General features: G+C 43.2%; 1 long non-coding RNA gene across 1 annotated transcript; it reads right to left on the bottom strand.

Annotated features, from left to right (window-relative positions):
• Window positions 1-15,892: 15,892 nt before the first annotated feature.
• On the bottom strand, window positions 15,893-22,861 carry LOC139828512 (uncharacterized). Its single transcript, XR_011740195.1, has 3 exons — window positions 22,346-22,861; window positions 19,244-19,932; window positions 15,893-19,156 (listed from the first exon to the last, which is right to left on the bottom strand). It is a non-coding gene; the product is annotated as an uncharacterized lncRNA (long non-coding RNA).
• Between the last annotated feature and the right edge of the window lie 2,262 nt (window positions 22,862-25,123).

Genomic DNA, 25,123 nt, shown 5'->3' with positions numbered 1-25,123 from the left:
GAAAGGTTGGGGATGGGGTTTTGAGGCAACCCCCTCCTCAGCAACTCTGGAGGAAGCAAGAGGAGAATAATCCAAATATCATGTGCAAGAGTTATCAACTAGAAGTTTCTTTCTGAGACACTATATACAAAGTATTTCAAACGATTAAGAAGATAAAACCACTCAACTTTGGAATGATTTCCCCACAATTATTAATACACATAACTTTTGAAACCATCTGAAGCACTAGACACAGCATATGGCAGACCTATTTAAACTGAACTTGTCAATAATGTTATCACTGCGAACCACTTCATTAAAACATGTATTCATGTCTGTTGTATAAAATCAAGTTTGTTTGTAAGAGCCTTTTGTACCACCCATGCAATTATCAGTTGTCACAGCTAATTCTAAATTGTTTTGATAGTACCTCCTCTTGGACAATTGCCACAAAGTAAGGATAGATGAAATGAAAATCATCACTGGTCAATGTTCCAGCAACATCACCAACAAAGCGCAGGGAAGATTTGGAGACCTACGTTTTGCTGTAGTTACTAAAAGATGGGTGTCATTACTTTTAAGGCATTGTGGAAGGCACTGTTCCAAACACTTCTCACCCCCAAAAAGTTGTATATAGGATCTGACAAGATCTGAATGCTTTAATAAATCGTAATTTTCTTTCCTTATTGCTACATGAAGAAACATGTTTTCCTATGAGGTAATTTAAAATGGCATTATCCACCTGTAAACGCTGCTGACTAGGGATGGGGTGAGGACATAAAAGACATGTCAGACTTCAGAAGTATGGATTGAAAGTCAGACTGCACAGACCCTGAAGTCATTGCATCACTGGATAAAGGCAACTGTGCATTAAAAGTTGTCTTTTGTCTACTGAGAAGATTTACCTCCTCCTCCCACATATTTTAAGGAAAAAAAAGCTTGAATTTCAGGCTACTTTTTTCACACAGACACACCTCCCTTCAGCCCAGTATGTGGCATCCAATCTCAGAGATGCAGGGTCTAAAAATCACATCTTTGTTTTGTATCCTCGGTGGTGGCTGTGAGCTGGTTCAGCTCAGAGAGCAGCTTATTCTGCACAGTAATATTCAACATTTTGGGTAAAACCCTCTCCCAGTGCATTGCACAAACACTCAGCCCGGGGTGCTGTTGATGCTCCTATGTACTCACCTATTCTTATGAAGTTTAAATCTGATTTGTGAGTTTATTCCAGATCTGCTTTCCAATAATTCAAACAGAAGTGGTAAAGTAACCAAGAGCCCCAGGTTAAATATCATTGCCAGACATCTGAAATTTATTATTAACTTCCTTATTATCAAGTAAAACAAAAAACCCAACAGCCAAACCACTCAAAACCCTAACATGTTAAAGGAATGGATTGACATAAAAAATAAATTGTTCTTACAGTGCCTTGATTCCTGGGGAGCAAGTCACTTTTAAAAGGGTTAGAAGGTGTTTTAATGTTTGCTCACCATTGAAGAAAGCATATGCAAGTGAAATATTTGGTAATTTTTGATACCATCATGGGTTTTCTGAGTGATCAGAAAAGCATAGAAAATTTGAGGGCAAGAGGAAAACATACAGGATTTTTAGTGCTAAAATGAGTTAGCTGGATGAGCTGCATCTGCAATATTGTGTTCAACAAGCACAGTCTAATTTACAGTGTTAGCTATACTGAAAATAGAGATAATCAGGCAAACACTTTTACTTCCAGTTCTAACATGAGGTATTTGAGCGCTGAGGTAGAAGATGAGTTGGGGGAAGGCCAGACTGGTACAAGAATAGCCTTAAATGTCTGACAGCAGTGAATAGAGACTAAATGGAGAGTGTCAGTACAGCTTTCTAAATCTGAAGCTATTCACATTCAAAGACTGAGACTAGAGATGGATAAAAGCAAAGTAGAGCTACACTAAGTTTCACAATTCACCTACTTAAAAATAGTTGCAAGAATAGCAAACCCTACAGATTACCCTCAATTTCAGATGTTTGGAACATGGATCTGCAGTTTGCTTTCATCTTTTAATGAAGGAAGTCTAACCTTTGAGTAGAGATGACTATCTCTGTGTTGTTTCTTAGGTGGATGGCAAAGATTAACCAAGCCACTGTGGTTTTCTGCTGTAGACAACAGTTCCAAAACGAGCTTTGAGGTGCCTCTCCACAAGGTTCGAATTTAACACTCACAGCATAACCAGAGGACAGAAAACAGCAAGTCATGCAAGTAGAAACTCTGGCTAATGCCCCATTTAGAGTAACTAAACATTTTTAAAACCAAAAGAAACGACAGAGGACTAATGGAAGATTCAAAGTACTCTGTTTAATCTGTGTAGCTAGAGGTATTTTCTATGAAACAACAACTCTTGTGACCTGGCATTTATGCCTTCTCATTTGGTCTGGGCAGCCCCAGAGCACTGATGTTTCCAAGGAGAGCAATGCTCTCCCAGAAAATATTCTGCCCTTGTGAGCTGGAGATTGGCACCTTTAATCACCATGACATGTTTCAGTAACTGCTGAAACACAAAGAAGATATTACTTATAGCAAAAGTCGAGTCTAGCTAAGCAGAGGTACACTGATTTCTTTTATTAATGGCTAAGAATGCAACAGACACCTATCATGCACTGAATCCAAACCCTGCACGTGTATTTCCCAATAATTAGCTATTTGGGAATCCACCAGAGAGTAACAGTTTCATTTAGCTCATAGTAAGCAGCAGTGTGAATAAGCTGTGTCACATCTGAAAAGCAAAGAGAAACCCATAAACAACCTATAATAGCTCTATGATTCAGAGCACTTAAGCACTGTGATATCTCTGGTTTTAAATATCTCCTTCTGAAGTATATTTGAACAAACTGTCAGAACAGAAAAGGAGAAAATACAAGATACTACTCAATGATTACATGAAGTACCACCAGCTACAGTCACACGCTGTTCCCAGGTACCTGAGACGCTTCCTCCCACCTCCATCAATGTCAGCAGCAGCCTTGATTTCAGATTTGAGGGAACAGGAGTTTTACAAGGGGTCCCTACTTCTTCTCTACACTATCAGAAGAGAAATACAAGTGAGCTTCCAACCTGTTAGTTTCCTGTTTTATAATATTCCTGGGTATTTTTGTTGTTGCTTGTTTGTTGCAGACAATTGGAAGCTCTCAGGATGTAGCAGTTCCCCCATCTTATACACATTGTTCAGGTTCTAATAAACAAAAAGAGCTCAACATCTGAGATATCACCTCCTAATAGCAGACAAAGGATTGAAGGCCATGAGGCACAAACCCTGAAACAGAGCATCAGTGTAAATAATTATCAACTTAATCCAGGACTGAAACAAGAACTCTAAATCAGAGCTAGTCAGTGCATCAAGTACCAACTCTTCACAAGAAACTAGCACCAGCTTCACTTCAACATTCAGCATTAATACATTTAATAAAATGCCAAGATCTTTACTCACCAAAGTATCTTCAGAAGTTAGTCTTTGTTCCCCTGGAACCTGCTCATCAGCTGTTTTCCCATTAATTCTTTCTAAATTAGAAAAACAAATCCTGTTTTCCCTACACCCCTGCAAACCTTGCATCCTCTTTCTTAAGTGAACTGATCTTGATGAACATGGTGTCCTCCCAGCACCATCAGCTGAGCCTCCAGCACCTGCCCCCACCCAGCAGGTAGAGCCTTTAAATAGGGCACACAGAGGCCCCTTGTAAATCACTGGCAGTGCTGCTGGAGGCTGGGTTGGGCAGCTGCAATTTATAGATAGTTCTAGCTTACTAAAATACAAGCTTTACAAGGTTGCATTATCAGTAGATACTTTAATATGAAGTCAGGTGGAACCTGCATATGCAAGAGGGTAATTAGTGTAACTATCTGATATTAACAGAGAAGTCTATTAAAATAGAAAAAAAAATCCCTCTTAAGCTGTTAGGAAAATAAAGACTGAAGATAGTGAATGAAAACTTATTCAAAAGATTCAGTAGGGAATTAAGATTCTTCTTAGTCTTAGACCTCCCAGTTCTACTGAAGTTCTCAAATGCTGTCCCCAAGTTTTTATATCCTAAGAAACTTTAAATTGCTGTCTGTTCCTACAGAAGATACTGATAGCCCATGCTTCTGGTGTCTGCTGATTCTGGGACTGGAAGGAGGAGGATGGATTGATACGATCAGTACGAATCTGGGCTCGTTCCTACTTAAAACTGGTTTTTGCTTTAGAGTCTGTGCCCATAATAAGCAAGAGCTCAGCTTAACACTAGCACTAACACAAGATGTTAGCTTCCTTTTTAGCCAGCAGAGCACATATAAGACCAATGACCTCTCAGTGGCAAGCACCAGTAGAACATACCTGGTGAGCAGCCAAACCACAGTGATTAGTGGGTCCTCTCTCCCAGCATGATGACTTGCTTGGTACCAGTGAGACCACTTATCCCAAACAACAGTGAGGTTTCTAGATACTTGGCTTTCATGGTCTCTTAGCTTGGCACTGGAGAAGTTCTCCAGGAAGGTGGAGAAATGATGGTCTCAGTCAGGCTTGTTGAGGCAGCATTTACTCACGAAAATACAAAAGGACTTTTCTGTCTGGTTTCCTCTACCTTGGGAGATGGGCAGGGTTGTGACAACACATCCCCTTGTGCATCCAGATTTTCTGATGGTCTTTTTTGCAGACCATCCCTGCAAACCAGGGCTGATAGAGTGTTGAATTTCAAGTTTGAGGTTTGCAGCTATGCATGGTGAATTAATAGCGATGTCTTACTCTGGGGTGGGGTATAAGCCTCTTCATGGACTTCAGATAGCACTCTTGCTGGTTTTTTAACCCATTTATTGTTCCAAATGGGTCTCTTGCTCCTATTGATATTATCTCAACTATTTCCACTTCCATTAGTTACTTAAAATTGCTAATTTGACAGTCACTTTAACTTCAGACTAGGTAGTATGTCTTCTGTTTGCAAATCTTTCCAAGTTGTATAGAAAGCTGAAGGATAACAGGCTCCTGATGCCATGCAAGCTGACACACAGCTTCGCACCCGTATGCTTGTGAACTGAGGAAGACGACAAATCAATACTAATTAATGGTCCCCTGGAAAGTAAATGATTTGTTCACAGTGTGCAATGTAGCAAGGAATCCTGTAGGCTATTTTTGCCTTTGATTTATCACACTGCATAAAAAAGGGTTTATACATGTAGCCTGGAACTTAGAATCTGTTGCTGGTAAAGGTCACAGCTACGGTTGAGACAAAAGGAACCTACAAACCTGGGAGAAAAGCTGGGATATTTTACTTCCATGGATGCAGCAGGTAAAAGCAACCATTTCATCTGTCTGGTTGCTAATTTACAGCAGCTCCTGGGATTTGGAACATTCAGAAAAATATTCAAGAGGTGAAGTATTTACTTTTGTGGAATAACTACACGAATCTCCCATTTTCTGCAGGAAGGACATATTTCTGATAGCTGGCTAGCAGACAGAGCTAGAACAAGACAGCTGGAATAAGAGAAAACAGAGTTAAAACTCAGAATTGTTGGCTAGTGAAGGTTGTTTCTCAGAAGCCATGGCAGAAAGTTCTGGTTTCTTGTGCCTGTGCTAAAAGGTTTATGAAAGTGTCGAATCAGTTGATATTGTGTTGGCTTCATGTGCGACTCAGAGAAAAGGGTCGAGAGTGGCCAGTTGTAGGAAAACTGTTTTAAAATGCGTCAGGTCTTTTAATTACAGATGATCACTTAGCAATTTCAGCTTTTAGGAAATGAGTACCATTAGTGGAGTCAGGTTCTTCCTTTATTGCGGTCCCTTCCAGAACATGAGCAATTTTGTCTAATTGCTCTGTGAGAGTACATGATGTTAGGAAATGGATCATTGTACGCTGGCTCAAACATGTCTGAGTGTTGTGCTGCACGAATGTCACTTCATTATGAGCATAAATCGTGAGTTTTGTTCAGAAAACAGTATCCTCGTTTGTGGCGATGATTACTTTCATTTTACACCACCATAGGAAAACATTGGCTCACGTTCTCCTCATGATTTCCTATGATCTTGGATCCCTGGAGGTTTTATTTTTACTCCATCTCTTATTTGTGCGGTTAGTCATTCCTGGCAAATGCACATCCTTCTACTTGGTCCTCTATGGTTTCATCCAGTGTTTTCATGTAATTTCTCCAACCTGACTAGTTTCTAGTCCTGTCCTTAACATTCTTGCATCTCCTACCTTAGTGTTTTCTACAGCTTTAACAGCATAACTCTTTATTGCGTCTGCTAGATCATTAATATAACCATTTTGAATACAGACAACTCCATAACAGTTGTCTGAGGACTCCATTAATTACATTCTTCTATACTGACCATGAACCACAGAGAACTGCTACATTTTCATTAGTTCAGCATATTCATTCAGCCTGGGTGGCCTGTGCCATAAGGGAGTTTCATGTAGAACATATTTTTCTACCCATTGAATGAGAAGGTCTTTAGAGAAACTATCAAAGCCCGTTCTGCGATTTTAGATGGTGTTTATTGTTTTCACTCTCTCCAGGCCTGCAGCTCATTCATGAAAAGGAATGAGTTTTCTCTGAGAGGATTTGCATTGGCAAATCCATTTTAACTCTTACTCATTTCCTTGTTTTCTTTCATGTGCTCACAAAGATTTTGTGCTTTCCAAGGTTTTTCTGGCAGTTGAAGGCAAGCTGACTGATAGACAAATCCCTGACTAGTCTTTTCCTTCCATCCTTAGAAACTGAAGCTATTTGCCCCTTTCCAGTCTTCTGATGCTTATTTACATTGCATGACTTCCCTAAGATAGCCCCAAGTGGTTCTGACATTACTTCTGCTGTGTTCTTTCCGTGTTTCCTGGGATAATATCCACTGGGCTCAGGGAGTGTCAAAATTTGGAGCTCTCTAAGTGTGCTGATGCCTCCTTGTGAATTTCTGTGGAGTGATCCTACCGTGCTGCTGCTGCTTGCATTAACCAGTCCTCGCACTCGTTCTTTTCTCTTAGAAATGCGAAATAAGACAGATAACTTTGTCCTTCTTGGCTTTTTGAGCTGATGACCTCCCTTTTCCATTTGCTAGTTAATCAATAAGTTGCTTGGTCTCTTTCCCTCTGTCTCTCAATGTATATTCAGAATTGTTTCTTGCTATTCCTAATACCACTTGTAAAATCTTGTTCTCTTCCTTCACTTTAAAAAAGTTTCTCTCTGCATACTCATGCTATTATTTGATGCTTGCTTCAGTAGCCTCATTTAGTTGCTACTTTCTCTGAGCATCTTCCATGTGTTCAAAGTAAATGAAGAGATTGTGACTTTTCCCCACATTTCTAAATCTTGTCCCACAGCTCTGGTTGGCTCACCAAATTGTCCTTTCAATTTGGGTGTGCTGGGAAAAGAAGGTGTCAATGCCACTCCTCTGCTCAGTGAAAACAGCTTAAGCCTGATTCAGAGTTCTGCTCTGCTTCCTTCTACTGTCTCGTGCACTAAAAATATCTTCATTCATTGCTGCATCTCTAATAAAACTTTTTAAAAGCTAACCCATTTGAATTAAAGAGGTTTGTAAGATTTTCACAGTACTTATCCCCTGCTTTTTCTTCCTTTTGAAGGGAATTTTTAGGAAGAAACTTCCATTGGGCACTACTCTATAGAAAAGGAAAGCAAACCCAAACATCCTTCAAAAATATGAAATGGGGAGGGCTTTTAGTGTTTCTTCTCCATGTGGCCTGATCCTACCATCTTCAGGGGAAAATAAGACAAACACCCAGCAGGGGACACATAAGAACAACTCGGTTGCATTTCTCTCAGCCTTGATGTGAGGCACAGTGTGAGGTTTGATCCATCCTGCCACGATCTGGCAAATACATACAAACACCGACTGTCCCCCCGGTGCTTGGAGCTGCCCTCCGGCCTTGGCCACCCAGCGGCGTTGTGAAAGATGCTCTTCCAAAATGGATGGTGGAAAGGGAAAGGATAATAAATGGAAAGGGCACACAAGAAAAGATCCTGTTCCTCATGTTTATGGCTCAGGATGTCATGGAAGGACTCAGGTCCTTTGACTCTGCCTGCCAAGGGATCAGTGGAAGATCAGGAGGTCCAGCGGTCCTTTGGCACACGCAAAGCTCTACCCCAGCTCTCTCAAGCCTCTTAGTTGAGGACACCAAAGTGGGGCAGGGTAGGACAGCATGCTCCACTCTTTTTTTGTCTTCAGGTCACGTTTAACCCATCAACTTATTTCAGTTTCTTTACCCTATTCTTGTTTTATTACCCTATATGTTGACAGTGCTTAGGTGGCCACTGACAGTTCCTGGGCCAGTGGAGGGTAACCCAGGTGGTTCTGTAAGAATGGGCCACCCGGGGGGGTAGAGGGACCTCAGTCTGAGTTGAGATTAGTAAAATATTAACATGAATTATAGCATGGCAGAAAATGCTTCCTAGAGGAATCATTTACTTTTTCAAGCAAGATATTCTAAAACTCTTCTTTCTGTAGACACCAAAATACAAAACAGAAATACACATGCAAACATAAAACAACACAGGCAGATGAATGAGCGAGAGGCCAGTTTCATTTTAAGGGACTGTAAACAGACTCTAGCAAGTCCCTCCACATGCAGCAGCTTCAGGACTGGAGTATCAGTCATGAAAAGATGTTTAGAATTAAAGCTAAAATAATTTTGACCAAACCCACCACCTGGAGGGTCTTTCTGGGTTATCTCAACAATAAGTGCAGTTAAAAATGAGGTCACACTCTCATTAACCAATATAGACATAAAATGTGACATTGGGACAATTCTGTTAAGTTTGCTTAGTGTGAGAATCCGTTATGTTTTTTCAGGCAGTTGAAGTGGCCCTGATATTCAGATGTTCAAATTTAATTACTCATTTAGGTAAAATGATTAAAGTTGTCTTGAAATCCAGGGTTTTGCATTAACACTTTAAGAGTTTTTTTTCCTCCTAGTTTTAAAGCGAGCAAGTGGGTTTCCTCACACCTTTTCAGCTTATTAACTACAGGGCCACACATTTTGGCACTTTGAGTATCATAGATAGTAGATATCTCTTAAAACACCCTAAACTGCAGCTTTTGCTGTCCTGTTGTGTAAATCTGTCCTTGTTTGTGGCCTTGGAGTTTACCATGACCTTGCAGACAAGCGGGGTGTTTGTGGAGCAATGGGTATTTGTGGAGCAATGGGTATTTGTGGAGCAATGGATATTTGCGGAGCAACGGGTGTTTGTGGAGCAGTGGATGCTCTTCCACTGCCACCTCCTGGCCAAGACCAGCAGGACTTGAGCCAGATGGTAATGAAAGAATTAAAATAACTTGAAAATATGATAAATAGAAGATTCAACTTTTAATTTCTACTATCAAAAACCACCTCACCTTAGATGACCCTTGTTGGCCAGAATGCAAAATGTAATACTTTTGTATAGATGTCTAGTTTTTTTAGCAGTCTGTGGCTTTGGTTAAAATCCATACCATGAGCTAGATACTGAGCTACCTACAGAAAAGGCATTTTCAGTTACAGCTCAAGTCGGAGTCACAAATGTACAAATGTGAGGTTAATCTGAAAGTGAAGGTTTAGATCCCGCAGTGACTGGCTCTCTTTCCTGACTAAGCAGAGCAGGAAAACTTTACGCAAACATAACTACTGTTCAAATTGCAGTACATTTTCTAGTTTTCAAAGCTTTAGGGATGTATTTATATTCATATTCCTACAATGTCTTGTGTTGCCTCAGATGCTCATCAGGGACCTGGTGAAATTTTGAACCTGAAAAGATGTTGTCCCTAAGAAAGCAGATCACAGCTGTGCTGGGACACCACCCTGTGCTGTGCTCACATGAACCACCTTAATTCCCACACATTTAATGGTGCTCTTGTTCTTTTGCAGAGCTCTGTGTGTGCATCTGCTGGGCCTTTTGTCCAAGCTGGTGTCCCCACATCTCTGGTGCGCACCAGAAAGTAGGACAACCATGGCCAGGTCCCATTCCTCATTTAGCTTGTGAGGGATTTCAGAGGAGACCTTCCTTCCTCCTTCTCTTCTCCAAACCTCCTCTGAATTGGACCAGAATGGAGCTTTGAAGATCACCAAAGAAACTTAGTTTTCCTTTGCTCTGTGTGTACATGACTGTGAATTGGGTCTGTTTTAGGAAAAAAACTAGGTACGTTTCATCAACTAGGAGGTGGAAATAGGCAAATGCTCTTTATTCTGGCCATATTTTACTGCTAAAGGCACATAGTATGCTTCATTGATTAAATGGGTGAAAAGTGTATGTTGCGGCTAGCCCTCTTACATTTTGGACATAGAATTTAAAGAGATCAACCCAGAAACGCCTGTTTCCAGCAGGTGTCAGTGGAAGCTGCAGAATGGAGAGACTGCACCAGAGCCAGGCTTTATTCCCCTCTTGTTCCCCTCTCACTCCAAAAGGTGCTGCCTGGCCACAGAAGAGAGTGAATGCTCCATCCTACAAAGAGATGTTATTGTAAGCCAGATTACTTAAGTATTTTCTTCCTTGCTTGAAGTACAGCTCAAAAATTTGCAAAGTGGAATGCTGTGACTGTCAGAAGGGGACAGTGATGAAGCAGGTGGTAAATAATTTATTGAGGGATAGTAGACATAGCTGAAAAGTTTGAATTAGTGACTCAATTCACTTATTTTGATAGAGAATTAAGGGACTTTACTCACCTGAGTAGTGCTTTACTCCACACAGCACTAACACACAAAAGGGCAGAGATAAGTTTCTCTCAGTAGCTTAAAGCCTGGTAGTTCCTAACATTTGAGTGCTTTAGATGTAGCTGATGGGAACTCCAGAGACATGTCCGTATGATGTCTACCTGCCTGATGCCCTGCATCTCAAAGGGATTATCCCTTTCTCTGGACTCAGCCTGTGGTTCCCACAAATCGCTATTGCAGCTGCTGTTTCCACAGCCCCCACCCACCCATGAGCACCAGCATTACTTGAGGCTCACATCACACCTTTCTCCGTCAGCTGCTTGATTCCTGTTGGCTGCCTACAGTGCCGAGTGGTCCCAGGGACACGTTACTTGAGCCAGCAAGGAGCTGGGGCCAAGGAACACACAGTCAGGCTTCTGCTTTGCTGTGCAAGCCGATGGCATTAACTTGCTGATGCCAAAAAAATAGCTGGGATACAAGAGTCCACGTGTGATCGCTCTCTGTCAAGCTACTATGAATACAGCAATCCTAATACATGTTCTAAAAACAGGACTAGAATATAGCTGAAAACTGATGAAGGTCAGTGTGGATTTCCATGCTTTGACTCACTAGAGCACTAAGGAGGGCTTAATAAGAACAGAACTACCAAGATGGTTGTGCTGCCATACTCAGACACCTCGTTAGGGGACGGGGAGAAAGGAGATGTCTATATCTGATCACAAATGCACAAAGATAATTATTTCTTATTTTAGTGGCTCTCCAAGCAAATGCTGACAGGTTTTCAGTGAGGCTGGTATCAGTTCCCCTGTATCACCCCCAAGCGCACCACACAGAATATCGTTAGTTGACTTCCAGCGGCTGAAATCACCCCACACAATTTCAGGCCAATTGCTGCTGGTTATCTTTCAAAGTGGGGACAGTTTTAACCTCACAAATGGCAGGGTTCATTCTCATCGAAACGTTATGAACCTTTCTAAAGCCTTTCTTTGCTGTTCTGTTTTACTGGTGGTGTAGAGTGGCAGAATAACATAACAGAGGCTTTAAAAAACACTGTTGTACAGTATAATTTCCTCATTATCAAGACAATATTCACAAGACTTATTTGTCGTACAAATGAAAACAGGAAACAATTACCTCTGCCTCATAAAGGACCTTCTCACTGGTCTGGGACTCTTGTGCTTGGCCTGAGCTGCCACGTGTGTACCCTGCACGCTTGCAAAAGCCCTGAGGGCTGCTGCATGGGCACGTGCATGCATAAAAGCTCTGATAGTTTTAAATTTTAGTAAAAAATATATATTTAGGACAACTTGTTGCAACATGTAAAGAAGCTTCCTTAGATATTGATTTCCACTGAAATGCATTACAGAGTTCTCAAGCACTTGTGGCTCTGCACAGTATCTTGAGTATGGATTTTGCTGGCAGTCCCCAAGCTCTGAGACAGCCACGTGGCAACATGGGTGGAGTGTGAAGAAGGGCAGGAAGAGAAACTTGATAAGGTCATTTGTAAAGTAATGGTCACTTTCTTTTTTTCTGTTTTCTAGTGAATAAAAACTAAATAGACTCATCTTCTTAGTGTTATCTTGGTAATGAGTTCCATAGTGAGAACCTTCCACTGTGTTTTTAAAGCATATCTGAAGCTTATGTGAAGAGCTACCATCACTTGGGGAGAAATGTTTAAAATGGCAGCAGGAACATTTCTGTGAGACAATGCAAATAATAGATACTGCTCAACATAAACACACGATGGTTTTCAATCACTGATGTCATGTATTTCTCCAGAAGATTTTATTAAAGGCAGTTCCTATCCCATATCACTTGAAGATCATGATGCATCAATGCCACTTCAAAGGAACATTTTAACTTAGGTGGGTTCACCCCTTGTTAATACTCAACTACCTTGTGTGAATAAAAGATTTTATGTGCTGATTTATTAACAAGTTCATCAACACACGTTTGCAAAGCTTTTCATAATCCTCTACCAATTAATCCATTTACCTATTCAGAAAAGCAAATTTATTAAAACATGCACCATTATTCAATTATGACACTGGAAGTCTTTAAAGACACTTGAACTAATACACAAAATCAGTTTCTATTAAAAACAAGTATTGCAAAATTTTAAAAAGGCTTAATCTTAATATCCATTATCTTAATTTACAATTCTCTAGCAAGAGAACCTCATGTTCATTTGTTCCTAGATCTATAATTAAAAGCTTTGTCATAAATTCCCAGCATCTTCACTTCTATTGTATTTTCTTCATTATGTTGCATCAGAATCCAGAGGAAGAAGTTATAGATGATTCCTGATGTATTATGCAAACTTTTTTCTTGAAGTAGATTCAATGAGGATTACAAAACCCATCTTTAAAAAAGATTCAGTAAAGTATATGAGGAAATAATTCCGAGTTGACTGTAAATAAGAACCACTTTTACACTGATGCAGGAAATTACTGAAACTATTGCTGTCATCAGTTCCCATAAAACAACTGAGGAGCTGCTCTGTTGGTGTTTTGCATGTAACAATGTCTCTGTATATCCAGTGCCAGCCTCTATTTTTTAAACAAGCAGGCTCGTTTGTTAAAAATGGCAATGTGTCACTGCTGAGGTACCAGGGATTCCTTGCAGGCTCCTTTCCAGTGGTAAAAGATATGGGGTTTGAGGTGACAAATGCAGGGACAGTAACTGTGGCTTTGGTGACCAGAGGGCTGCTTCTTTCTTCATGAGGGTTCCACATGAGGGGTCCTGTGCCTCCAAACACTGGTTTGTGGTGTTGGGGCTTATGCGTCTGAGTACTTGAACATCTCCAAGGTCCCAACTCATTGGGGAGCCTTAGAAACTGAAAGCTTGACAACATTTTATATACCAAAGCTTTGCAGACATCCCCAAGCAGGGAAGCAGTTGTGTAACATCAGTTGTGTCAATTACTTATTAAAGGCAATATCACAAGTTTGAGAAAAACTTGTCCCAACACCAGACTTGAAAATCTGTCTCAGCCTCAACGGGATGGGGAAGAATGTGACTCACCCAGGGAGGAGCTTTATGGGTGTCTGTGCATGCAGCTAAGGAGGACACCACGGCAGCCAACTCTGAACAAGTATGTTATACAAGATACCAGCGGTAGCCACATATCTGGGCTGCTTACTGAAATTTTCATGTGGCCAAGAGCCACAGAACACATGTTTTGGGGAGAGAAGGCAACAGGAAACCCTTTGCAGTGGAGGGGAGAGGTATATCCCTGAGCTCTCCATGCCCTGTGGTGGGCTGGGGCTGGCTAGTGGTCAGCTGGACCTGAGCTGTGTGATGGGGTCACTTTGTGACCCCAGCCAGGAATTTGGGTTAGCTTGGCAGGTGCTGTGTTGGCCGTCTGACACAGCCCTGACCCAGGGGATGGCGCCAGAACTGCTCACAACCCACAGCTGCAAGCTGGCATCCTGGTGGTGAAGAGGGAAAATAGACACAAGAAAAATTCCAGTGACTTGTTGTGAGGTTGTACCACTTTGGGTTTTGAGTGTCACATCACAAGGTGATCTATTGCTCTCATTTTCTAGCGTTTAGTTGTGCTTCCATCTACCTTGGCGAGGTAATCAAACCACTCTGTGAGAATAAAATCTAGCAAGGCACTGTGTGTATCCACATGTTTAGGGAAAGCAATATTTTTTATTATTATGGGTTTTTTTTAAACATGTGACACTGATTATCTGCAGATACTTGATGTGCTTGTGATTTCAATCAGCATTTTGCTCATTCATTGCCTCTCAGTTTATTGATTTATAAACCCTTTAGAATGGTAGGATTAGTGCTAGCAGTTTATTCTCAGTGGAGGTAAAATGGTATTTCATTATTAACATGTTAGAAGCTATTTCAAACTGACAGTTTGGTTTGAACCAGGGCAAGAGAAGTGACATTTATATTTGGAAGTGGAAGATTGACATAGAAATTATTCTGAAACATAATTACAGTGAAGACAAATGCAGAAGAAGACAGAAATTCCAGCTAGAGTTTCTGGGGGCTCCTCTTCCATCGGTAAGTAGCTCCTGCTCTTTTCTCAGCTCAGTGTCATGAGACAGAGCAGTGGTCCCTGTAGGCATTTATAGTAGAGGCAGGATCAAGATTTTTATGCATTTAGGCAACTCAGTGCAGGGCTGTGAGTGAGGATATAAAGCAAATGCTTATTCTACAGCTTGTCCAGGAGCCAGGCTGACTTTGTGTAGCTCTGGGCTTGTTATTATAAGCTATTCCCATTTTTCCCAAGCTAAACATTTATCATAGAATAGTTTGGGTTGGAAGGGACCTTCAAAGCTCATCCAGTGCCACCCCTGCCATGAGCAGGGACATCTTCACCAGCTCAGGTTGCTCAGAGCCCCGTCCAGCCTGGCCTGGGATGTTTCCAGGGATGGGGCATCCACCACCTCTCTGGGCAACTTACATTACAAAGGTGTCTTTTCTTGCCAGTGTCCACTCTCCAATACTATAAGAAGACTCAAGAGTTGCTGGACTTTAAAATCAGATTGTAGTAGGGCTTTTTTTCCAAAGGATTTTGATTTTACTGCCTCGTTCTCCATCGCTGAGATCTACAGGAATTTTTCTTTTATCAGTAGGAGCAGAGGCCAGGGCTGTGCTGAAGTGCTGGGAGTTTCCATCTTGGCACTAGAGCTAATGAGACAGGGACACCCTGCACCTTTCATACAGGAATTCTGTACAACCTATTCGGGATGGTATAAGGAATACATAGACCCAGAGAGCAGTGATTTGTCAACCTATTACATGATAACAGTTGCCCAACATGACCTTGTTTGTTGTTGTCTTCTCTGGAGTAGAATGAGGAAGAATACAAATTTGCCACCATCATATTTTTTGTGTGTTGGGTGATTTTCACGGTTATTTCTCAGGGGTACATAAAATCTATGACCATTTTGTTTTTAATATTTAATATGCTGTAAGTAGATTAAATAAAAAAAATGTAGATACTCAAAATTATTTTACTTACGTGCATAGGCTTTTGTTTGTGTAAACTATACCAGTGACCATGCCTTTCTGCTTGAACTTACTTGAAACTGCAGTATTATTAAATTCTTAGGACGAAATTCTAGCCTCACTGAAGTTAACTGGAGTGCTGCCTCTCATTCCAGTGGGACTGAGATCCCAGATTTCTGCAGGGTACACTATTACTTTATCCCTCCTGAGCTGCTGTGTTCTGGTGGCCAATCTCATTACACTGCATTGTTTTGTATTATTTTCTAATGGACGAAGTAAAATGTGAGCGTATTATCCATACATACTGCCTTTATAATGAAGGAAGGTGACAAAAAACAGTCATTAAAAATAAATTTCCAGTTTTATCTGAATAACGCAGAGAAGGCAGCTCAATGACTAGACATATGGAAAAACATGAATATATTTGAGACTAGAATTATTCAGCTCCAGATAAAGTAGAGTTGAAGCGAGCAGTATGCAATTAGATACAATTATGAAAGATATACAGGAAATTAGAGCTGTTCATAGATATTTTTCCAATTAACATTTGTCTTTCATTGGAGGAAAACCTTTAACTGGAGATAACCACCAGAATTTTGCCTTGTCAAGCAAAATGGTGATTGGAGGGGGAAACAAAAAACCCTCCCTAAAGTGTTTTTGGAGGGTGAAAGATTCAAAGCCTGAAAACTGTTTCTTGTTTCAACGAGAAAAATCAAAATTTCCATGAATAAGTTCCTGGATGAAACAGTAGAACTTGTCTTTATCCTAATGATGACATCTGTTTGCAATAACACTCCATGCCAGTAAACGATGTTATTTTAACTAATCTGTTGGCGTGGCGATGAAAGTGACAGTAAAATGTTGATATGGAAGCTAATTTCTGTGTTTGGCCTTGAGATCCATCTTCACAGACACAGAGTGAGTGCAGAAACTATTTCTGGAAACCTCATAGCAATCCAGATTTAATTCTGACACTTCTCGGCCTTACTGAAATTCAAGGAAGACATCTGGCCGTGTTTTCTGCTTATGTTTGTGAAGTGCCATTCAAATTATTTGCATCAGCAGTGATTTCGGAGATAGAAATGCGATGAGGGGTTGCATATGAGGAGGAGGGGACCAAAAGATTGGGTTATGAAGACAAACAAAAAGGAATGGCAGCTCTTCAACGTATAATGTTATTACCGAAAGCTGGGAATAAGATGTCATTCTGAATGTGTTTCTGTGAACTTTTAGCTTTGTTTAGTGCTTCTATGTTGTTCAGACACATCATTTATATGGAATTACGCATACATATGGCATGCGAGGAACGAGGGATGGCTCTGCCCGAGTCCCCGCTGAAGGCGTTTGTGGTCCCTCCCGTGGGTGCGCTTCCAGCAGCCCTTTACAACAGTAACTGACAGAAGCGCTTGTGAGTTATCAGTTAATTTAATACTATTTAGGGTGGCCACAGACGACTCATCATGTTTTGGAAGCAATAAATGTTTTGGTTTTCTTTTTTTTTTTAAGCAAAAATAGCTCTGTAGACTTCGCAGTCTTAATATGCCACTGTGTTACTGCCTTCCGCCAGAAGCTGAGTTTTTTAGTTACTCGCAGTTGCAGACTCCCTAAAAAAAAACTCACCAAAAGAACCTCACAAAAAAACTTTTAAAAAATAACAGTAAATAGCAGTGCTCCTCATCTGCTGGGATAATCGCGTGTCAGCCTCCCGCCACAGCAGCCGGGCCGAGTGGATGCGGACACGCCTGTCATGGATGCCGGGCGGCCTGCAGGCCTGGAGGCCTCTCGGTGCACGTGGCGATGCCGTGAGCTCGGCTCTGGCACTGCTGAGGCACACGTGGTGTGGGAACTGGCATGGCCAGCACTGCTGAGGCACACATGGTGCGGGAACCGGCATGGCCAGCACTGCTGAGGCACACATGGTGCGGGAACCGACGGCACCGGCACGGCCGGCGCTGCTGAGGCACACATGGCGTGGGAGCCGGCGGCCAGACGTGCCGGCCGGGGCCGCCTGCGCACCCGGCAGCCATGTGGGTGGAAGGTGGGCGAGTGGTGGAGCAAACCGGCTTGTGGCTGTTTCGTTTTGGAGACCGCCTTCTTTTTTTAATTCTTTTATTTTTTTCTGAGTGTCCCAAACAGGGGCCTTAATCATCAGCGCTTCTGAAGCACTCATCGTTCTTGTAGCCAGGCAAGGAGCCTTGTTATTACCCTTTGAGAGATACCACATTCCCTCATTTCCTATGGAAGGGGGCCTGCCAGCAGTATCAATAACGGCACCGCTCAGTTTGTTTCAGATTAAAAATGTCCCTGGGCAAGATGCGTGTTCGTCTTCAGCAGGGTCTCAATGCAGTCATGGGAATGAACTCCTGCATTGGGCCACCCATGGTTATCTCCAGCAAATGCACTGGTGGTCACCTTCACTGTACTGCTCTGCCTTTGCCAAGATGAGAAAATACTCCGTGCTTAAATTGAGAAGACTTCTCAGGCTTCTTGTTGCAAAAATGGTGGCAGAAGATGTGACTGTCCTTCACCAACTGTCCTTCACCAACTGCCCTGGACCTTCCTCTGTGTGGAGGTGGATTGCAGTGACTCTGGTCCTTGGTGTGGTGGCTGCCCCTGGCTGGTCCAAGCCTGACGGGGTTGGCTCCAGTCTAATGCTGGAAGAGATGCTTGGAAGAAAGGGAAATGCAAAAGACTGTCTGCAAGGCCTTTGGTGAGCAACTACCCACACCCCAACCTGCTCTGAGCTACAACTGCAAGCAATGGAGAGCGCAGGAGGAACTGAAAGGAAAAGCTGTGTTTTCAGCAAAATTTAAATTTGCCTCCTATATTTCAGGGAGCTACGAGCTGCACATACCCTAACTATGTATACTCCTCAGAGGGATCCTAAAGACTACATGCCATGGCTGTTTGCAAAAGGAGACCAATGAGGTTGCTCATGTACCAAAAGGCCAGTCACTGAGGGTGAAGAAAATACTGTATAGATGTGATATCACAAGTTTTATAATTTCATGGCCAAATCTCTGCAGCTGGATATCATCAAATCAAAATTAGAAACTCATTGGAAGCAAAGGACAGTCTTTGCACAGATTGCCTATAAATCTGCAATAACCAGTTCTCCCTGGGCGTAACATCAAAAACATTTTTTAGTGTCTCATTAGTAAGAAAATTTATTGCTCAACTATTGAACTATGTCGATTTTTGAAAACATTGTGTGAATAATTCCAGAAAGCATGTGTTTGATTTGTATTCATTTTGTGCCGCTGGATACAAAAAGTGGCTTTTCCCCTATGATGAAATGACACTAAATGTGAAATTAAAAGGTGAAGCATGTCTACAGTTTCAGAGCAAGGTAAATTTTTATACATATGCTAATGTCTTCCCTTTCCCATACGTCAAACTAACGCTAAGGAGTTCATACCCCAGCTGACCTTTAAAAAATAATAAATGGAAGGCCCAATTATGGTTCTGTAGAGGGGAAAAGAACTCCTCCCAGCCCTTATTATTTTTCCTTTGTGCCGGAGTGTGTTTCCCAGCTGTGTCTGTTGGCCAGTTCTGTGGCTCAAATAGCCTGAAAAAAAGATTGAGAAACAGGGAAGAAGTTTAAATTAAACTTAGCATTGTCTGCATAGGATGGGTAGAAGGAGTTTACAAGTACCTGTTAGGTGGTGCAGATTTATGGACAGTAATGTGCATGAGTTGGGTTAACACTGCTAAGTGCAGAGTGCTGTCTTTCCTCATGTTTGAGCAATAGGGAGCGTGGAATAAATGACTTGAGGGAGACTGATGAGCATGGGCCCAAGTATGCAAATGTTCTTTAAAGGCTTGGGTGCTGATGTAGGTGGCCACACACCCAGACATCTCCCTCAGCTTCAGAGGGTCATCTCAGATGAGCGAAGCACACAATGGCACCATCACTGCACATCAGCCCACCCTTGCTGGACTTCCCTCTGCCGACGAATGCTTGTCAGCAGGCTTGTGAGATGAAGGAAAGCCTCTGAACATGAGGATTCGTGATGCTGTGCAGGTCCCCAGGGCACAGGGGCAGACAGGGGCACCGTGAAGCTGTCTTGAGGTTTGGAGCAGTATTTGGAGCAAGCCCAGATTTGGAGTATCCAGGGCCTCGGTGGCATTCAGACTTGAGTTTAGCTGGTGAGCAATGAGGAGGACAGACAAGTTGTGCAATTAAACCCTGCTGCCCCTGGAAGTGTAGTCAGTTGATCGCTTTTATCATGCTCTTAGCAGGGTTTCTTCAGTGCCTTTCCTTCCACCCTGCACTCTCCCTCCTTCCACAACATGCTCTGTAAATGCAAACTAACCACCACTTCTTGTATAAAGGAATTTATACTGTGAGAAAAAGAAAGAGAAAAGAAGAAATCAAGTCAGAGGGGCCAGGTGTTCTCGTCAGGGTTGCTCACACCTCAGTGACAGAGTCAGAAATAAACACAGGCTGTAGAATCACAACATGATGCCCACCAGCAGACAGAAACTACAACTAAATGCTACTTCTGCTTCCAAGCCCTGCCCTGTAAATGCCTGTAGCAGAATCACCGGTGTGGATGAAGCAGCTGGCAACTAGGAAGGACTGTGTGGAAAAGCTAAGCCCTTCCTAAAGAGGTGTTTGAGACCAATGACATGGCTCTCCAGGCTCCACACCATTCCCGAGGTGTCTGCAGTCCAGGCAGGCTTCCTCCCACCTTTAGGCACAAGCAATCCCCACGCTGCAGACGTTTCTCAGCCAAGACTTCCCACTGGGTGCTGTTGTTTTGAGTGAGGGGTGCCCTCCCCAGCTCCGGGGGACACAGGGAAGAGGGTCTCTCCTGGAGGAGGTGAGCTGCCGGCTCCAGCAAACCTCCCTGGAGCACCTCTCTGGTTTGCCTACAAAGGCCTCAGAGCTGGGCTCCAGAGGACACCAGCAGCGCTCCCCCGCTTTCCTCCAGCTGTTCTAGGAAAGCTCTTTCCTGAGCATTCATGGGAAATGAGAAAATACAGATACAGCCCTGGCCTTCACTGGAATGAACGTGAGCCCCTCCCGCGACCCCGCTCTCCACACCAGGCCCCTCAAGCCCAGCTTTACGGGTTGGAAGGATCAAAGGGCTCCAACTGCTCCCATATGCTAAATGGTCCTATATGTTGTGTATAATTACACACAAGCATCCCCACATCCATGTTCAGTCTCTATTAAAAATCGCTGGGCCACAGCCAGAGCCTTTTCCCCCAGGCAGGAACATCTCCAGACGTCACGGCAGTGGCATCACACGCTCTCACACACGTCCCAGCAGCCGTGGGGACGGGACATGGCCCGGCCGTGGCACGGGATCCCCTCTGCAGCTCCTGGTCCTGCCCTGCAGAGCTGGGGTGCGGGCAGTGGAGCCCCTCCTTAGAACACCAGCTGGAGAAGTGCTTTTCAGCCACAGGGTGGCACCTGATGGATGCGCTCTTGGAAAGTTAATGCTCCCCGGTTGAATTTGAAACCGGTCTTCTTAAAAATTAATTTCACTTTGCTAATATAACTCCCCAAAGGGAATGTTTGCTTTTTATTAAGACCATACTAAAAAAAAAAAAGAAAAAGGAAGAAAATCAGCCCTTCAGTCACTTATTTTAGGCCGTTATAATCCTTTTTTTAAAACATGCCATGGATGCGAAGGTGCCCTCAGGTCTGGGCTCTCACCCCTCTCGGGTGTTGGAGGAGCACTGGTTGCAAAAGAAACATCAGTAGATGTGTTCTGCTTTTTCAAGACTGAACTCACTCTGGAAGGCAATCCTGCCCTGCATCATGTCAGCAGAAACAGACCTTTCCACCCTCCTCTTCCCCTCTGATAGAAAAAAACCCACAAAAACCAGCCAAGCACTGGGGGTAAATGGGGATGGGGAAGACCTCTTGTGGTTTGAACCAGATGGGCTTTGGTGGGGTGAGGGGACTGGGCAGTGCAGGATCACGGCAGGGAGCAGGCAGCTCCTTCCAGCCCAGCTGCAATGACAGCACACTGGGGATCCAGGTGGAATGAGGCAGCTGTTTTCTGGCACCAGTGTGGAGGGAAAGTGAGGGAGGAATGGATGGAAGAGAGGAGTGAAGGAGGCCTAAGTCTGAAATGCATTTGATTTTTTTTTTCCCCTGTGTTCAATGAGAAGGATTTGAAACAACTTGGAGAGGGAAGCATCCCTTGGTGCCATAAATTATATTGCACTAAGATGGAAGGGGCAGGAAATCCCAGTTCCTATTTTACAGCCTTGTGATGGTCCCTGGACATGTGTGACAACGTAGGGTCTGCAGCTCAGCCTGGCCACCCATCTGGATTGCTCCTTGCTGTTTCCTAGGCCAGCACTTAGCAAACATTAGACTAAAGCTTATTTTCGCGAAGCCATCTTATCTGGGCAGGTCTGTCCTGTCACAGAAGAACACAGCCGTCTTTCCTGCCAAGCTGCCATTCCTGATGATCCTTCTGGGCTGGAAACCGAGAAGATCCATCGCTAAAGGCGTGAGCACTCAGCTCAGTCTGACTTTATTCCAGGCAGAGCTTTGTGGCTGTCACTCCTGGATATGCTTCTTGTTAACATGCACCATTGCAAAAGTGGTGCTGGAGAGTCCTAGGGTCAGACGGTTTCTGAGATGAAGCTCAGAGGCTGACAGAAGGATTCACGTGAATGCCAGGCTGATATGACAGCCTCCTTTTCATAAACACAATCATTATGAAACTTGTGTGCTGGGTTTTTTGAACTAAAGGAATTCCTCCCTCCCATCCCTTCCAGCTGTTGTTACCTTGGGTCACCTCCTGCAGAAGCTGGTAGCAGATCTTGTTGGGGACTTTTCTTCAGTAAAATGTTTTCAAACGGAAAATGCACTGACGAAAGAAAGCCTGTGTTTTGCAGTGGTCTGCCCAGCTAAGAAGAAAAAGCAAACAGACTTTTCATCTGTAAGGTTCCTCTGGTTTTCAAAGGGTGACCCCAGGGTCTTGGCCACCTCAAGGATTGAGGTGTTCACCCATTTCTGTGAAGGGCTTTCTTCAGGTCACCTTGACAGGGCAGCCAGTGATGGATGTTTTCTTTCTTTGCTCCCTACTTTCCCCTCTTGTCTGTTTGCCAGCAGCTGTGGTTTGGAGTGACAGTGCTGAATGGTGATGTTGATACCTGGTTTGCGTCCAAGCAGTGTTTCTTTCAAGTAATTAGTTTGAGAAGTAAAAAGCCTGTGTTGCTGTGCTTTTTCAGGCACTGGTGGGTCAGGTTACCTGCTGAGTTAGAGAGGTTACCTGTTTGGGGTTTTCTTTTCCCAATTCCAGACCTGTGATAGCCTGGGAAAAAAAAAAAAAAGCCTTTATAGAGGAACCCTTTAAAAACAACCACCGGGACTCCCACCCTTCTCTGTTCAGGAGCCCAAGGGCAGACTTAATTAAAAGTTCCTTCAAAATATGCTCCCTACTGCTCTAAGCTACTGTGTTTGAAAAACTCTGGTGCTGTGCCAAAGTGGGAGCAGGCATATGGTAAAGTGACAGGTACAAAAGAGATTGCTGTTCCTCATGCTCCCTTCTCCTCTGATCCCTCTGCACTGAAGTCCCAACGTAACGTTATTGAAAATAATAGCCTCACTTCTCCCCTGCCCATCTAATGAACAGATTATGGTTAATTGTTTGATTTTGGAAGCAGACTCCTCGGGCACAGGTTCCCACTCTCTGTTGAGATTCAGTCCTGAAGTCTTGGTAGCGTTTTCCTGGAAATAGCAGCCCGGTCACACCGTGTCTCTGGGGCAGTGTGTCCTGGGGAAGGCGGCCACGCTGCCAGCTCAGGGACGATCCGGCTGAGATAATCAAACCCTCCTTGCTGCTGGGGTATGTTGAGTTTTCTGAATGCATCTATACGCATTCACCTTTATTAAACACAGTTCTGCATTAGCTCTACTGGGAGGGGCAGTGGCTGAGTGTATCTTGTGTTCTGGTAGCTTGAACTGATTGCTGCCATGTGGCACCCAGCTATCCGAAACACAGCCTGGCTTCTCCCCTCTGCCTCTTCTGTTCACCTCTTCCTCTGCACTCAAGCTCCCACTGCTCATCACTTAGTGCTGTTGACTTTATGTCTGGGTCAGCATCCTTTATCTCCTCCACTCTTCTCCTAACAGCATGTCCCAGGCACCACTGACCACAGCCGCCACAGTAGCCAGCAATGAGAGCACATATTGGGTTGAGATACAATGATTTCAGCGAGAAAAAGGGAATCATCCCTTTTCCAGCCTATGACGGAAAGCTATTGACAGCCGTCAGAAGGCAGCAGGAAGAGATAAACATCATTCCTCAAAGACTGAAGAGAGAGAAGGAGCACATTAAGTTAATCTAACAGTCTGGCATGGACTAGCTTCCCATTTTCACAGTAAGTGGGAGCCTTTTTCTGTCAGTGTGCTGAGGATTTTATTTCTAGAGATTTATAGCCACAGGTTCTGGAGTGCTCTGTAATTACATGAGTTTACACTTGCAGGGACAAAGGCTGAGTAAATATTTTATTAGGCAATTTTTTATCTTATTGAAACTGAATACACATGTGATAATTTGTCTGGTGAATGGGAGGATAGTGAAATAAATAAGATAGTTTACACAGATCCTTGTTTGTGGGCTGCATGCAGAATCAGCACCACAGGCTGCATCACTCCCAGCGCAGGTACAGAGTGACACCCACAGCCAGCACGAGAGCCATGCGGATGGGGACACAGCGGGGGGTGAGTGTGCCTGTCCCACGGGATGGAAGGGACACGGAAAGCCTCTTGGTACAGGGACATTGTCCTGAGACTGATTAATTTGTTTGGCCTGGTTTGTACCTGCCACCCAGGCCAACACAGGCTAAAATCATCAGGAGCCCTTCTGTATGGATTGGTTGGTCTTCAGCTGATTTTTGATCTTAACTTCACTTGTTTTGCTCAAATTAGTCCTTGCTAGTTAGTAGCAATAAAGAGTGTCCAAGAACACTCACAGGACATGGAGCAGTGCAGGCTCCCGGGGGTGCTGGCACTGCTGATAGGCAGCTCTCCATCACTCTCTCCCGTCCATTATGATAGAAATAATAAACAACATAGGTCACATTTTTTAAGCAAGACCTGTTGCTGCAAATTTTTCAAGGTTTCTCTGACATGGGCTCATCACCCAGTGGAGCAGATGCAAACCGAACTTGTGCGGGCAGCGCTGTGCAATTATCTGTGGCCTTGATTCACAAGTACAGCGGATTTATTTCACTGCAGAGAAGAAAATATGGCAAAACTTGAGGCTCATAGCCAAGAGCACACCAGTAACGCTGCTCTGAAGTTTACTGTTGGTATTTACATGAATGTAACACATGAATGACTGACTTCAGAAGATGCCCATTGATTTTAAGGTCACCTTAAACGAAGACAGAACTTCCAACAGCTTGCTGATGCACAGGCAATAACTGGTTGGATATGTCAGATGTTATGTGAAACTCAGCTTTGAAGTTAAGATCTTGGTGAAGAAGCATCAGTATAACATAATTTTAGCAGCAAGACATTTAAACATCTTCTTAGGCACATGTATAATTGATAAAA

This window comes from Patagioenas fasciata, chromosome 8, assembly GCF_037038585.1.
Source record: "Patagioenas fasciata isolate bPatFas1 chromosome 8, bPatFas1.hap1, whole genome shotgun sequence".
NCBI lineage: Eukaryota > Metazoa > Chordata > Aves > Columbiformes > Columbidae > Patagioenas > Patagioenas fasciata.
This window is presented reverse-complemented; position numbering and strand designations above follow the sequence as displayed.